We start from the raw sequence: 17,584 nt of genomic DNA on the forward strand, positions 1-17,584 counted from the left end.
AAGCTTGCTCTCTTAGGAGTGTTTATCGGCATGCATCCAGTACCACCAGCAGAGCTATATTCCATCCATGCTGGGGTGTAGCCCACATGTAGCTTCACTCAGGCACTCCATCCTGTGGCCTTCAGAGGACATGTCTGCGCTGCCAATATTATTTATCAGATAAGCGTAAAAAACAGGATCCAGGCAATACCACATGCCCAACCACCTTTATTGAAACTGCCAGTGAATTCTCTGAAGACTAGAGTTTGAGAATATCTTTATCAACTACACAATGTGCTGCTGGAGGGCTACCTAGAACTGGTTAATGCTAATTAATCCTACACCTCGTATACACATGCCAGCCGCTGTGTCCATGCAGAGCCCCAGAATCAATGTGGCATCAGTCTGTTCATATGCTTTCCACTGCAAAGTGAGGCTTAATATAGATCCTGCTTTACATGCAGCTTTTTGAGCACAACCCAAGAAGTTCCCTATGCAAAACTCGCTCTCTCTCAAATATTCCTCTATTGTAAATCAGGAAAGGGGAGGGAATCTTTGCAGGACATTACATCACCCTGATAAATAACTCTTGCAGCGTCTCTAATATTGGTGAAGGGACAGTTGGATTTCAGGTGTGATGGTTCCTATTCATAATTACATGCTGTAATGTCACTAATTTCAGTGTACATTTGTTCCAGTTGGTCTAAATTACATGTCTGAACTAATTGGGATGTTAAACTAATATCATTTTAAACGTCATTTTCCCCTCATTTTCAGTGACAGACTTTCCTCTGTCTCGCCTCTCCAATGTTTTTGTTGATTTAGTGCAGTTTCAGTGCTTCTAGCTATGAGACCAGGGGCACACCGTGCAGGCTGCCAGTCTCCGCTTTCCATAATTCCTTCCATGCCTTGCTGCCAGTGGAGCTCAGTGCTAACGTTGCAGCCCGCTTACTCTCTTAAGCAGACGCTGTCAATCAGATCTAATTAGGCAGATCTTTTAAAAATATATTTTCATTTGTTTATTGGCAGCTGGTTTGTGTTCCCTTCCCTCTTCAGGGAAAAAACCACAGAGAAATGGAATTATGGCTTTGCACAAAGATGTACGAGTATGATCATTACATAATTTTTTGAGAGATTCATGGGGGGGGCGGTATTTTAAAATTTTATTTTTGATCAGAAACATTAACTGTCCATTGTAATCCCTGCACTGAAGATTAAATATGCAACTCAGCCTACACCATGCTCCCAGCTATACATGTTACATAACAGAGATTCCAGTGACTCAGGAGATCCTCAGGACGAGGAAACCCATCACGACAGTGGAATGGTGGTTACCATTGATGGAAAGGTGCTGAGTCCACCAATAGTCAGTTCTACCAGCTAATATGCAAAGGGGCATTATTTCTGGTCTTGTCAGTAACCGTGGGCTGACTTATGAGCTGCATTAGTAAGCTTTGGCCTTTGCCTATACTAACATCTCATCTGATGGAAAGGAACACGGAGTCTTGTTTCCAGGAAAGATAGTGAAAGAATGATTTGCTAGTGGTAAGGTGCTGTGGTGGTGCAAAGTCTTCCCCCAAACCCAAATAGTCTTATTATGGGAGCTGTTAATTTTATGTGCAGTTGTCAGAAGGGTAAGTAAACTCAGTGTGGATTCTGTTTGCTAATAGGCAGGGACTCAATACTAATTAAATTATTACCAGAACATGTGTTACATTCCTCTTCACACTAACTGTCTGTGTGAAAGCTAATGAAGAATAGCATTTTGGCATGTGTGGTTTTCTCTTGCTTTGGAAATTGCTTCCCAGTGAACAAGGAAGATAGCAATAATACCTTGCAGAAGATACAGTCAGAAATGAACCCTCCTTTCAAAGCTCCTTTGGATATCACTGAAGTGTTTTAGGCTACAAACAGAAGTCACATTTGTCCTGGGACAAGCCATTTTATTCTGGGACAAAGTGCAATCATTCAGATGTTTGTGTCCATTGTGTCAGTATAAATCCTACAAAGGTTCATGGGATAAGTAGTACTAATACTTTCCCAGGACATTGTAAAGTGGTGAGCCTGAACGGTTATCTTGGGATTGCATCATTGACTCAATGGCAGGAAAGCCATGATGCATTCAGCCAATCAGTAAACGCCGATTAGAAGGGTGATATGTAAAATTCATGCCAATCCCAAGATATTTCTGCCTCAGGACAAACGCAGGCACACTTTGTACAGGAACCATTACAGCATCTGTTCCTAGCCTTACTTAGCTATTTTAAATTGAAGCAGCGGTATTAGATGAGGCTTATGCTTTCTTTTTTCCTTGTTTCTTTCTTTCCCCTGTGGTCTTTCTTCCATGTGTCCTCTTGTGAACTCTCTAACACTAATTCCGTGAGCAAAGTGTTTTCCCTTCCTATTTGTTGCTGTGTAGTATCTGTCATTAGCTTTTGAGAAGCTGTTTGTGATCTGCAAAATATGAGAAAACAGCAATTTGTTATACGTTATCTTAATTAATATAAATTGATAATGACTTGCAGACGGAGGAAAGCTACAATGGTAGCAACTGACAATTTTCAGCTCTCCAAATGGATTGAAATTACCATGGAACAAGCTGAGCCAGTCAATCACTAGAATCATTGTTGGCACCAACTTGTGGAAAAGTGAGGGATAAAAATGGCCAATACATCAGGCAGCCTTAGCAGTGTTGTAAACCTATACAGAACAACTGTACCAGCTGAGCTCCGTCTCCAAACTGGTCTGCTGAGGAACGGCATACTGAGACGGAGGAGTCTGTAGCTTAGAGGAGGCAGCACAGCAGCTTCTCTGAAGCCGTTCATGCAAACCATACCACAATGTACTTTACAGAATTAAACGGAAAACAGAGGGAGAAGTCAAAAATCCCAGACATAGAAGGAAAATATGCTTCCAGCTAAAAACAAGAGGACAGTGATAAAGGAAGGGGTGTTGGAAATGCATCATGCGGCACAGGAGAAGGCACTACATGCATTCACTTTGCTCAGAACGAAGGGGCTGAGAGAGCTTGGAGTAGGAGTCAGGGAAGCCAGGTGAGACCATGTTTCTAAGCTAGGCTGGGACAAGAGGGGCCTTGAATTGATTCTGTAAATAGCTAAGGAGCCCAAAGGTTCATCTGAGAGTGGGTGAGGCTGTGTCACATGCTTTTCCTCATGTGTGACTGATTAAGTCTCTCCCTTTGCTTTTGGATGCTACTTATAACCTTGATCCAAGTTACTTGAATCCATTTGGTTTTCAAAAACAAACTTGGAAATTGAATGAGGAACAGGGTTTCTTGTGTTCTTTCCAACACTTTGTGCTTCCAGGCAGGTTGGAAATCCCACAAGAAGAGTCTCTCCCCTAGGAATTTACAACATCTGTTTCTGGTCCTGCAATTTGATGCAAGCCAAACAAAACACTGCATCAAAACATTCACAAGCTTTGGGGAGGGCTGGCCCATTTCTGATGAGAACAAAGAGGAACACGAAACAAGTTAAATAAACATCAGAAAAAGGTTGGAATCAACTTTAGTTCTAGGGACGGAGAAAGGTTTGAGTCAATTCTTATTTCATCCCAACTGATTCATCTACCAATTTGAAGCAGAAATGCTACAAATGTTTCAAAGGGTACAAGGGCCCTTTATCACTGACAACTAGCTTTGCCTCTTGAAATGCCCAGTGGAAGGAATGATTTAGGATTAGGAAAAACCAGTAGCTTACTATAGAATTCCTTATAGATGGTACTCAAAAGAGAGTTCAAGTCAAATCCATCCCCAGGGTATGCTTACTTCTGCATTTATACAGCAGTCTACAGACTCTCAATACACAGCTCCATGCTCATAATACTCAATACCAAACATAAATGCTTCTGATGAGATGAGAAACAGCAGAGGATTGTGATTTCTCATTGAGCTTCGTAGTTCAATACACAGTTCTGGTGAGTACATGGAAAATTTTCTTACCATTTTGCATCTAGCCAAGCCAGCTTTTCCCTTATTACACAGAAGCAGCAGCAGGAACTTTTATTTCTGCCAGCAACTGAGCCCCTCCTTTAACAGCTGGTATCTTTAACTCATTTTGAAGACAAAGAGTCGAGAGACAAGGAGCTCCCATGTTAGGTGCCAGGCGAGGAATGGATATATAATCCCTGTAGCTCAGGGAACTGTGGTGATTAATGCTGCCTCTCTCCCTGCTGCTGGAAGTGGGTTGAGATCTGGACTAGGATGCTCTTCCTGGTCTTGATCTGGCCTTGGATCTAAAGTAGTTTGACAGTAAGGCTGTGTGAAGATTTGGTCCCTGATTCAATTTGGCGGAGATTTGGCTCAGTTCGGTGCCCTAATATCTCAATTTGAATCGAATTAGAGGATCCTTTAATCTCTTTGAATTGATTCGGAGAGATTTGGACAGATTCGGTGATTCGGACAGAGACAGCTTTAAGTGTTTTTTCTACATACCTCTACGTAGCAGGGGCTTGTGAATGCTGCGATGCTGGGGCGCATGGAGTGTCCCACAGAAGCACGGGGGGGTCTCCAGTGTGTTCGGCAGCAGACCCGGAAGTGGACAAGAAGCTTTTCCAGGTCCACCAGGGAGCATGCTGGGAGGGCCCCCTGGACCCCTGGCTTAGTGACTGGTCCTGGGACTGGTTGGGATGGGGACCCAGGGTCCCCCTGAGGCCAGTCGGGGCGGTTGGGCCCGGCAGACCCAGAAGGGGACCAGAAGTACTTCCGGTCCACTTATGGGTCTGCTGCCGAGTATGCTGGAAAGCCCCCTGCACTGCTGTGGTATGCTCCATCTGCCCCAACATCGCAGTGATCACAAGTCACACCTGGTACCTCGAGGTATATAGAAAAAAAAACTTTTAAAGCTGTGTCTATGTCCAAATTGCTGATTCACTGAATCAGCATTGAATCATCAGATTCGGATTTGGCTGAATTGAATTGGGGACAGCGATCTGAATCAACAGATCGAATCACTGTCCCTGATTTGGGCCAAAACCAAATCCGAATTGAATAGGGACCACTTTGCACATCCCTATTTAACACCTCTATCAAACTGAAGAAGTGTAATAACTTGTTCACAGTCGCAAAGGAAATCTGTGGCAGGGCCACACACCAAACCAAGACCTTCTAAGCCTCAAACGAGTGCTTTAAATCACCAGACTGTGCCCCCGCCCCTTTCCTGACTTCAGGAGAAAGACTCCAGTGCTTAAGGACAGGCATTTAAGCATTTCACCTGAACAGGGCATAAAGACGATGCATCAGGGCAAATTGCTTGACTATGTTGCTTGCAATAAGTTAGACCAATGCTATTATATATTATACATTCACCTCCAGAGGTGCAGCAAGAAAGAGCATCACTTTGAAAATATACTACTGTTGTCTAATTATCATTGCTGCAGACATATAGACATCTGTGCTAACGTCACCAGCTTCAATCCAGATTCCCGTATTTTTAGTCAGCTCTACACTTGAATGCTTCCTTGAGTCTGGCTGTGTCAGTAACAGTTGGCTTTTAAGTGAATTTTAAACATCAACACCTATTTTAGAGCATGTGGTAACAACAACAACCGGTGTACATTCTTCAGTCACAGAAGGTAGTAACTATGAGCTTAATATTTATTCCTATTATGCTACAACTAAAAGCCTTCTTTAAAAATGTAGCCCCAACACAAATACAAAACAGGCAAATACAAAGCATTCACGAGGCAATTGTAGTGTAACATCCTGGAGTTCTCAAGTGAAACGTATGCCCAAAACATGTAATATGCAAGCCACATCCCTGTGGGGGTTTTTTATTTTGTGAATGTTGTTATGAGCAAAAACACTTGGCAAAGGGAAAAGATCAAGGTTTGTAAATTATTTTCCCAGCAGAAAGTGAAGATTAAAAAAAATTTGCTATAATGGCCCTTTTCTCCATTATAGGAACATCATTTCCATTCCAGGTTCCTATATTACTTATTATTATAACCCTGACTGAGCGCTATCAAAGATAATGCCATGTTCTACAGCACGCGGTTCATTAGAGCTCCATACTGTCTCAAGGGCAAAATGAATAAAGAGGAAAGTATTTCTTTTTGTCATTAGATCAGCGGTCTCCTCTGATGAATTGTGTGGCTGCCAATGACCATCCTAATCTTCCCAATAAATATCCCCATTGGTCTTGCCACTAGCTCATTGTAGAGGCAGATTCTAGCACCCCACCAAGTAAGACCCTACTCGCACCTAGGCATTCAATGAGGTGCTACTAAATGTGCCTACACATGTCAAAACTAGGCCCCATAAGCCTTGTAAGTGCTGAGGGGATATGGAAAAAAAAAATCAGTAGTTCTCTGTTCACATCCAGACCGGAGACAGATGGATACAAATCCCAAGATGCAAATGTGCCTGTACTTGTTCTATCTGGTTCTCAACCTTCTGGCTGCCCCACATCTCTCTCTCTGATTGATGCAATATGCTGGCTCCAGGCTCATGAGCTTTGAGGCCCAAGCACAGCATTGCTTTGACCACATTGATATAATAACAGTAATACTTTGCACTTCTGGCATCAATCAATCCAAAGCCGTCCATGCCTTAAGTACAATTCTCCTCATTTAAGGATGAGGATTAAAGGAGATGATTAGAGAGAGGAACATAGAGGTTGTGACTTCTCCAGGCTTGCTTGACAAAGGGCCTGTCTTCATGCAGCCCAGAGCCATTACTGCAGCCCACACAGGCAAAGCCAAGTTAGCTTTAAACTCACGGACTGAAAAGCATGTGACTGTGGCAGCACTGTTTCCAGCCTAGCAATTCACTCAGGTTCATGGGCTTGTTTTGCATCCAAATGCTGTGCTGAACATGGTCATCAGTACCAGCACTAGCTAGTTTAAAGCTAGCTCAGGTGTGTCTACATAAACTGCAGACACAGCCTTGGACTGCAGTGTCAACACTCAGCATAGCGGGTGGTTCTAGCCCGGGGTAGGCAACCTTCTTTGGCCGGAGTGCCGAAAACCCCCCACAGCGTCTACCCTGGAAGGTGCCAGAGTGCCGACATGTCAGAGCCCCGAGCAGCTGTTTGCAGTCTCCCAGCTGCAGCCAGCCCACGGAGCCTGGTCTGCTCGCCTCAGGGCTTGCAGCCTCCCAGCTGCCTGCTGGGAGCAGCCTGGGCTCCATGGCTGGCAGCAGCTGACTAGAGCCCAGGCTGGTGGTGGTGTGCCAAGCAAAATGGCCTTGCGTGCCAGGGGTTGCTGACCTGTTCTAGCCTATCAAGTCAGTGCTCCTCATCTCCGAATCACTCCCTCCGATGATGATTACATTCTCTAGTGCACCTAGAAGAACTGAAAAGAATAGGGCTGGGAAGAAATGTCTCTTTAAGCCAACTTTGTGCCCCTTGATCCTGGATTGGCCACAAAACTGTTATCAGCTGCTCTAAGTTATGCCAGCGACAGGAGTTTCAGTGATGGGAACTGTGCACTGTTCAGCCCTCTTTCCTTAGTCCTCCTAACTCCAGTGTGGGAGGAGGTGGTGGCAAGTACAGCAGATGGTGAACAACTGTCTTCACCACCTGAGGGTGCGTGAGTGTCAGGGAGGATACCTGCCCACCCCTTTTGTACAACTCTTTGGTGCTTTAGCCATCTGACCCTGAGAACGGAAATCAAGGTTGCTTCATAGCATATGCACTTTCATAGCATTCATTGCCTCTTTTAGCCCTTATACTTACTACCTGCACAGTTTAGCCTCGCTCGTGTTAAGGAGTGAACAGATGAGAGGAAATTTGATGCTGAACACTGTTAGACAACAGTGTTGCTCCCTGGGTTGTGGAAGACTGCTAGCTTTGCAAGAAGTCCCAGAATGACCATCTGATATCAGTGTGATTGGATGCAGAATAACACATCACTCAGTGTAAGGATGGGTGGCAGAATATGACCCTTGCATTGCACAGCTTGCTGTATCTATATCCCAAGCACGGTAGTGGCAGCTTACATTCTCCACTGCAAATTAAACAAATCCCCAGCAACTCCAGCAGAATAGTGTCACTGCGCTCTGGTTTCTGGTTCATGTAACATGACTTGATCCACAAAATAGATGGATTTACTTAAGAAGCTACATTACCCACCTTAACAGTATAATAAATGCCTGAACAATCTTGTTTCCATTGTGGGGGGAGATGGTCTTGTTAAGCTCTTTAGTTGCTCAGTCTTCCACCTTCCTAGTTGTTCAGCATGAGCTTTAGCTTCCCATATGTTGCACCTTCAGAAGTGACAGCTGAGCCTAAGATAGGAAGCTGACTTTATTTATGACTAGAGCCAGTCAGTGTTGTCCTCTGGCTCCTGCTCTTCTATAAGCCTTCTGTGAGCCCACTGATGTGGTTAATAGGTTACAGGCAGCCGTAAAAGAGCTGCCTTTGGGAGAAAAAAGCTCCAAGTTTTCCAGTCATTCTAGACTGCTGATACAAGGTTCAATTCTTCTTATACTTTACTGTAAACAGATGTTAGAAAAAATTAATTGAGGCATTTGCTCCTGAATAAAACTCCATCAAGCACATTGACATTTTAAAGCTAGAATAATCTCCCATTAGCACTTTTAGTTGTATCGCTTTTGCAATTAACAACACATTTTTAGCACTAAGAAGAATGAAAAGAGCAGTCAAGCTGATTCCTGTTCACTGAGCAGCAGGATTTCCAAGTTGCTCACTTGAGCAATTTCATGACTGAGTCTGGTAAAGCATGCATAGGAAATGATGCGACCCAGGCCTGGGGTTTTTCAAAGGAGTGTAAGGGAGTTAGGCACTCATATCCTTTTTAAAGTCAAAGGGATTTGGACAGCTAACTCTTAAATCCCCTTTGGAAATCCTGGTTTTAGCAGTCAAATGGGGAACGGATACTGGTTTTAAGTGTCAGGAGCAGATGCTGGTTTTACGTGTCACAGCAACTGGGGGGTTACTCTCCAAGGGAGTAGTCAAGTGTCTAAGAAACCCATAAAGCGATTTCAGTGCTGCACTTTAGCAAAAAACAAAATGAAAAACCAAACAAACAACAACCTCCCCTCAAACCTCCTCCCCACGTGCCATAAATATTTTTCTGATCTTAAAATTTGGGTAGTTCTTACTGCAGCAGGGTATCTAGCAGTCCTGGAAAGGCTTCCCCTGAAGAGGTGTTTGGGTAGCTATACTATATGGCATCTGAGCACATAATGGAAGAGTGCTTAGCTGAATGTAGGAAATCATGCCAGGATACTGTGACCCAGCCATATGATTGCAGTTGGTAGATAACTCCGTGCCTGATGTGTTGAAATCCAGACAGTATATCATATAAAGGGATAGAATGAATGCACAGTTGGCCCAATACTAAGCCATTGCATTCATCAAATCATAGAACAGGAGAGTGAGAAGGGCCCTAATAGTTATCAAGTCCAACCCTCTGCTCACAGAAGGATCATCCCCGACTATACCATTTTAGTCAAGTGTCCTAGCCAAGTGTCTGTATCACAGGAGGTTTCAATGGGATGTTGATGACTTTGGTGGCAATACTAGGGCTTTTCTGTTCGCCATTATTTGACTAGTTCTTTTCTTTTAACCCCTGCATAGCAACTAGCCACTGCTAAATTCTTCCTGTCCCTTTTTTATTTTATTTTTTGTTGCTTATGACATAACTTCTCAACAACACTAGTAACAACTCTGGCTCTACCCGCTGACACGGCACCTACCTTAAATCTGATCTCCCCTTTGCTTCCCATCTGACAAGCAGCCATCCCACCTTCCCCACCTTCAAAGACTCTTACAGCCCTGCCAGGTGAATGCATCTTTCTTGCATTCTGTTTGCACAGAAAGCCTAAGCTGGGAAGTCTTTTATTTCAGTCTCTTTGGATGCAGCCAGCCCATGACCCTGTTGAACCTCAGAACATCCCAAGACTCAAACCCCATCCACTCAGCTTGTAACCAGCTCTGGCAGTTAGGCAGACCAGAGAGTTTTAATGGGACCTAAATGTGTGCCTCACTGCTGCTTTTTGCCACTCTGAGGTAGTCATTTAGCCTGTATTAGGAAACGAGCTCCTCCTTTATCCAACCTAGACTCGGTCACATGGAAAAAGGCACAGTGACCATTATAGATCACCCCAGACTAGGAGTTTCCAACCTGGGATATATGTGTACGAGTGTGCATGTGTGAATGTGTGCACACACACACACACGTGAAACAACAGTACCACAGGCTCACAGGCTCTTGGTCTTTGTGCTTGGCAAAGATCCTGAGTGTGAATCCCCGCGCTGCATACAGTTGACTTCAGGGATGCAGTCATGGATTACTGTCCCATATATTCATTGAACTGTTGTATCCAATGCAAATCAAGCTGCTGGATGGAAGAAAAAAGGAAGCTATTATCTGGCATCCTGAAGAAAGAAGAAAAGTAGCACAGCTTTTGGGTGAAAGTGAAAGCTACTTACTAATGTAAATGAAGAACAAACTGGAGCAAAAAGCCCAGGATGAAATTTTGAAACACTTAACAATCCACTAACTGGGTCTGGCTTTGTAGTGCCAACTATTTACAATATCCTGCTTCTGTTCAAACTGCCTTCAGCTATCCAGTATCTGCCAGCTGAGGCTTCTGCACAAGGAAAGCTGTACAGGAATGGTGCAGAACTATAATAATGTGACCACATGTTACCAGGAGCGTGAATAAATCAACTCCAAAAATTCCTCTGTTGAGCAGATAGCTAGCTTTGCCTTGGAGGTTGTATTGGGGGGTCTCTAGAAGAAATGGGATATTTGCACATTGTAAGAGCAGCAAAGCTTATTTTAGTGCTAGGGGAGGGGAAGAAGAGGGGAAAACATCATAACAGCTCAGGGCCTGGAAAGACATGTATGCACTGGACTAATCAGCATTTATACAGGTGTAAACAGCAAGGAGACACATGACAAACTCTGACACTGATGTAACTTCATCAGATCTATTGGAATTAGTGTTGCACAAAAGCAGGGGTAAAACTATTCCAGGGTAAGTTACACCAAGGAACATGTCAGCCAGCAGCATGTTGTGTGGAAACTGTTTGCTCAAGTTAAACAGGCTAGTTCTTGCTCTCCCATCATAGTGGTGAGACACTACAATAACTACTGCAGGCAAATACTGGTGTACTCTAGGGGCACGTCCACACATGCAGGTACATGCAATTGCAGCAGCTCAAATAGAAGCGGCACAAATTTGAGCTGAGGCTTTTTGCCTCAGCACACATGCCTGGACATGCATTTTGCTTTAGGGCAAATTGTACCACTTAGGGCAAAATAATCCTGCCTGGCTTCTCCTTGATCTGCAGCCAGGGGGAGCTAGAGGCTGCAGCCAGCACCTGTGCTGTCCCCAGCCATATAAAAACCTGCCTTGTGCTGGCCTCAGCAGTATAAAAAGCTGCCCTGGCAAGTAGCTCAGGACTACACACTTTCAGGAGCTTCTGGGGTGTACCACTCATTCACTAGCCCCACAAGGGGCTACTAGTTAGCCAGGTGGGCCTTAAGGCCCACTCTAATAGGGTGTACAAATAGATAGGCGCTTCTGAGGCCTAGCCAAATGGTACCTGGGGACACTACCCCTTGTGCCAGCTGGACTGCTGAAGCAGCCCTGAGAGTTCCCTGCACCCTCTACCCACTGCAGCAGTCTGGCAGTGGGGGCTGCTGCCTGGCTGTGACTGGCTGCCACCTGCAACAGCACGTGGCCCCAAGGCTGCATGACTGCCAAATCCAGATGGCAGTATGGCCATTAGAGGCATCTGCACCTCTGGGCCAGCTGCCAGTGGGCTGTGGCTGCACATTTGGCCTTTGTGCGGCACTACTGCCATGTGTGCCACCGCCCAGCCATCTGGGTAGCTATCGCCCGGAAGATGTTCTTAGTGTGGTGGCATGCTTTGAACTGTCAAATCATGTCCTCCTGGCCACTTGGGACCAGGTCAGCCACCTCCAGCTGGGTCTCAGGAGTCAGCTCTGAGTGGGCCACCCCCCCAGTCCCAGCTTCCTGGTCACCCCTCCAGCCTCCCTGATTGCTCCCCCACCTGGCCCCAGCCCTCACGCATCCCTTCGCCTGCCCCAGCGTTCCCGCACTCACGGATTGCAGCAGTGGCTGTCAGGGCCACTCGGGACCTCATGGCACAGCCCCTGCCCCCACGCGGTGTGAGGCCCCAACTGCCTGGTACCCGCGCTGCCACTGCCACATTGCGGGGGTGCAGCCCAGATCAGCAAGACACTGTCAGGAAGCTCGGGGCCACTGTGGCTGTCACCCGGGGCTCAACGCTGCTCAGTCTGAGTGGCCCCAAGGTGCCCAACAGTGAGTGGCGCCCCATGAAACCAGGTGGCACCCCCATGATGTGGCAGAAGCAGCATGGGTGCCAGGCAGCCAGGGCCAATCCCCACTGTCCCGTGCTGGACAGGGGGGCAGTGCAATGAGGCCATGCAGGGATGCTGGGGCCAGGTGTGGGGGGGCAATCGGGGAGCTGGGGCTGGGTGGGGTCCCCCCATGGCTCCCCCCACCCCCTACTTACCTATCACAGAGCCTGGGTCTAGATCTCCGCAGCCTGAACTGTTGCTTGCTCTGAACTGCTGCTCGCCCTGCACGGGCAGGCAGCGTGCTTCAGCAGCAGGGCAAGGGCCAGCCATAGAGATCAGATTGGCTCTGTGGAGGACCCAAGCTTCTGGTTGCCTCACGGCATGGCCAAGGACCATGCCCTGTCCTGCCTTCCCCTGGGGTATTTTTTGATACCTGCATCTCCAGGTCTCAAATTTTGCACCCCCTCCCTCCCTCTGTTGCAAATATGCAGCACAGGGAATGGTTTTTTGTTCCTGGCATGTATCTTGTAGCATCTCAAAGGATTTTGAGATGCTTTTCAAGAGGCATGTGCAGGCTCATGTGGATGCACTAGGGAGGATGGCTGCATTCAGACAAAGGCCCTCTGTGCATGCGACATCTCTTCAGGTGATCTACAACATACATATCGAAGTCTGCGGGCAATAGAGGAGATTCTAGTCCGTGACTCCAGCCTGTAGAGGAGATGATATGCTATGGAGCATAAGCAGCATACAGATAAACCCATTCTCTGCTGTGTTCTCACAGATGTCTTCTAAGTCTTTTCACAGTGAAAGGATTTAACATCATTCTTCCCATTAAATCAATGGCATTTCTGTAGCCAAATCCCTGTGTGCCATTTTAAGACAGACAATGCAGCCGTGCTTAGCACATTCTCTTAAAGATAAAGCAGCAGCTCCTAGACATACACTGGGTACAGTGGAGGCCAGTCTCAACTGCCAGTTAATAAGGAGAGATGATGCAGACCATTCATACTAAGAGGCAGATTTTTTTTTTATTCTTGGCTGTGGCAATGCTAGGGAACATGAGAAAATAAAGATGCAGCAAAGGCAGGAACAAAAGTGTAGGCTTGAAACTGACCATTATTGCTTTCTTTTTTTCCGTTGCCATTAAGGCTGCAAGAGAATGAAGATTCACCATGACAAACAGACTGCTGAGATGAGAATGTCATCACAGCAGGTTTCCCCATTACAAGAACAAATCTGGGCAGGGAAAATAAAAAAAAAGTGGCTCCTTAGTTTTCTACCTGAGGGATACAATATTTTATGGCTTGGAAATTTTTAGCGTGCAGTGGATTTGTGAACCTGCAGGGTGTTTGGTTCTTTGGTTTTTACTTGCATATCAACATGAAGTTAGAAGAAAAGAACAATACCATTTAGGGCTAATTCATTCCTGGAGATGCTTTATCTGGAGCTGCAGTCTTCATTATCTCAGAGTTTCCTATTACTTGCTGGAGGGATGAATTTCTCACAGACACGATCACATGAAAACTGGAAAGACGCATAATAGAAAAAGGAATAGGGGAGGGGGAGAACCTCTGAGCTTTCCCTCAAACTCAATTGCAATGCTAAAAATAACTAGAAAAAATCTAGGACTGTTTAATTGCTTCCTGAATATTTTTATGTAAGTTCTGTCATGTGAGCTTTTATTCTGATGTCGACACAGATAACCTTTTGGATGAACTGTCCAACTTCTTCAGGCTCCATGAACAACTGTTGTGTAGCAGAGTCGGCATAGGACAGAAATACAGGAGTGTTGAGGTCTAAGCCTTGTCTCTGCTATTTTGCCTGGTGGAACATGTCCTACATTCCTCAAGTGTGCCTTTTGTTACCCATGACTGTGATGTGACAGTTTCTTCTACTGTGTTTGCAATGCACTTTGTCTACATTGTGGTAGCACATAGAAGCCTGAGTCAGACCAGGACCCCGTTACGCTGCTAGGCATTATGCAGACATATATGTATAAAGGTATTCTCTTGCCATAAAATGATTGAAATCCAAGTTTAAGAAGCAGCAAGCAGGTATAGACAGGTGGCCCAAGGAATGGATGAGATGCTGTTGGTTAGTATAACAGGCATCGGTCCAAATATGGAATATGGGAATGCATTTGTAAGTCTTTGTTCGTGGCAAAAATCCCTGAATGCTTTGCAGTGATCTAAAAACCTGGCAAGAAGGAGGTAATTTGAGCACAGAACTGGAGGACTATTTACACTGCAATCTAGGAGTGCAACTGCAGTTTGTGGAGACGTAGCTATGCCAGCCATAAACTAGTTAGTTCAGGTACTGACAACAGCATAGACAAGATACTGTGACCACAGCTTGCATTAACTGCTCAAGTATTTACCAGGGTCCTACCAAACCCTCCCAGTGCTGTTGGTAAGAGGTACGGCAGCTAAAGCTAGCCCAGGTATGATCCCAGTCTCTGCCTGGGATGCTGTGCAGGTACACCCTGAATTCTGATTTCAGTCTGGGATGACTTCTGCTACACTGAGCCATGACAGGATTCCACCTTCTATTTGTAAAACGGTATTGTGAGAATTAATGGAAATTTATTAGTTGCTGTGAAGAAGATGGGAGGGATAAGCATGGATGTGGACTTTATAAACCAGGTGGCTGACAGACAGCCAAAAAGGACTGAAGAGAATAAAATTGCAATCTCTTGGAGAAAACTCCAATCTGAGCTGAAAGCGAGAGACAATCTCCAATTTAGTATTCATTGATTAGCTCTGAGGGCAGCTGCACTGAGTAACTGGAGTTACCATTGCACTTATCTCAAGGCAAAAAAAAAGTTAAGATCACAATTACAAAATAAAATAAGGATAAATAAATAAAATAAAGGTAAAATTTGTTTTACAAAAATCCTACAGTTTATTGATTTTACTTTAATTAGGAAGACATTCCCCCACCCCACCCCCTTCCCCATCTACCCTCCTGTCCTCAATACTATGTTTCAAGGCCTATTTTTTAAATGCAACTGTGAATAAGTAGAAGAGCTTCTGTTGGGGGTGGGGTGGGGGGAGGAATTTCAAAGATTTTTCATGCATGTTGCAGCTGCTTAAAGTGTTGAACCAAACTTATACATGTGTCCTTTCTGGACTGTATTTAAGAACAGTCAAGCAGCTCTTGGAGAGCAAAGGGTTTATTTGAAATGTACGTATCAGCCATACAAATAAAGAAAACGCCGAGTATGAACAACACTACAGAAGAGAGAGGGGATATTGGAAATTCCAAAGTAAACTTATCTGCCGTAGCAATCTCTAAAACTTTACCTGTCATCTCTGAGAACACTTGGAGGAGGTAGAGGATCCCAGCAGACTGGAGAAGGAAAAAACTTAGGACCTGTTGTTAAACAGAGAGAAAAAGAATCCATGGAGATTACAGGTATATCAGCCTCCATACCACACAGAATATTAGAATAAACTATTAAACAGTTTATAAGCAGATGGAGAATAATAAAGTGATTAAAAAAAGCAAACATGGCATTGTAAAGAACAAATCGTGTCAAAACCAATTTACATTACTTTCTTTGCCAGAATAACTGGCTCGGTCAATAAAGGAGGAACAGTCAATGAGAGACTTGTTTTAGTATGATAAAGAGATAACTTTATTAAAGATTTTGATACCATCTCACATGCCATTGAGGGAAATGTAGCCTTGGGCAGTGGTTTTCAACCTGTGGTCTGCAGAGCCCTGGGGGAGGGCAGGTCTGTAGATTATGTCTAAGAGGGTCCACAAAAGATGACTATTATCAATCAAAAGTATGCAAATATTCACACTTACAATTTAAAGTCATCCACAACTCCATTAGAAATTTTTTAGGGGTCTGCAAATGAGAAAAAGTTGAAAACCCCTGGCTTAGTGGGATTCAGAACTGGTTGAAACATTGCACCTGAAGAACAGATATCAGTGTTTCACTATCAGATGGGAAAGAACTTTCAAGTGGGTTCCCACAAGGACCTGCCCTAAGATTAGTTGTATCCTTATTAACAAACTGGCCAGAGAACACACTTATCACAAGACAAGCAGTTCCTCTTTGATCTCTCAGTTCTAATCCTTAAAGGGAATTTACAAAACACCTTTCATAGATGAGCCTATGAACTTCACATCATAAACCTACCGGATACAAAAAAAAATAAAAATAAATCATGGACTCAATATAGACATTGGATTTATGACACATTACAAACTGCATGGCATCTGATTCACCAGGTACCTTCCTGACCTCACCATTTACATTCCCCCCCGCCCCCTTTCCTCCCCCACTCTTCCTCTCTACCTTAGGAAGACATTAGAATGTCTTCCTAATTTCCAGTTATTTACTTTTTCACAAACTGCCTCTCTTCTACCTTGGAAAACTCAACTACAACAGCCTCCCTTGCTTACCTTTGGCATTATTTCTCCCTTGTTCCCCCTCCTCTCCCTTCTCTACTCATTGTAAATAGGTGGAAATTAGGAAAACATTCTCACTGAGGTCCTGTCACACTTTCAGCTTCTTTCATTCCTTGGAGATCTCAGAACAGCAGAGACTCCCTATGCCTGAAGAATGGTGCTTGGGCCCAAAAGCTTGCAAAAGGCTTTTTTCCAACTACTCAGTTGGTCGAATAAAAGAGATTACATCTACCCAAAGTGCCTTCTTTTCCAGAGTATACTTAAAACATTTGTGGAGAGCATCAAAGTAGGAACATGGCAAGCTCCCCGAAGGATGGGATCAGAATTAAAATGTGATCTGGTTAGAGGTTACTTATTAAAGGGCCAGTAAAACGTAAGATACTTGCTCATGCAAACAGGGGAGGAAAGTTCTCCAGAGACTGGTGCTCTTCTCTATGTGTGAGTGGGCAATAGAAACACAGGCACCTGTAGGCTGTGTTCTTTTTGTTTGCAGGAGATTGAAGAAAATATTATAAAGTCATGGGTTATCTCCATGTCATCTTTGATCCCTTCTTTCTAGTCAAAGAAACACTTTCTACTTGCTCACAATGGATCTTGCAAATAACACACCCACCTCTTTCATTTTTATTCTAGGATTTAAAGAATGCCAAATTTCAAAGCTACCTGTATTCAAATGCCTTCATGTTTATCTTAATTAAAAAAGGATCTTGGGACAGGTTCTCTGCTAATGTAAACAATCATAGAAAGCAGCTGCACCAATTTACGCCAGCCGAGGAGAAGCCCCCACATTTATGAGCAAGGTGCCTGTGCTGAAGTGCAGCTTTGCATTGAACATGCATATTCCAATCTAGGACACTAAGTCCTTGGCTGAGCCCTTCTAACGTAAATACTCTCTACAAAA

The 17,584-nt window shown here is 44.5% G+C and overlaps 1 long non-coding RNA gene across 1 annotated transcript; it reads right to left on the minus strand.

Annotated features, from left to right (window-relative positions):
- Positions 1-735: 735 nt before the first annotated feature.
- On the minus strand, positions 736-15,625 carry LOC109314572. The gene is made up of 3 exons (XR_002102316.1): positions 15,564-15,625; positions 8,070-8,431; positions 736-2,433 (listed from the first exon to the last, which is right to left on the minus strand). It is a non-coding gene; the product is annotated as an uncharacterized LOC109314572 (long non-coding RNA).
- Positions 15,626-17,584: the final 1,959 nt, after the last annotated feature.

This window comes from Crocodylus porosus, unplaced genomic scaffold, assembly GCF_001723895.1.
Source record: "Crocodylus porosus isolate Cpor-Errol unplaced genomic scaffold, CroPor_comp1, whole genome shotgun sequence".
Classification (NCBI taxonomy): domain Eukaryota; kingdom Metazoa; phylum Chordata; order Crocodylia; family Crocodylidae; genus Crocodylus; species Crocodylus porosus.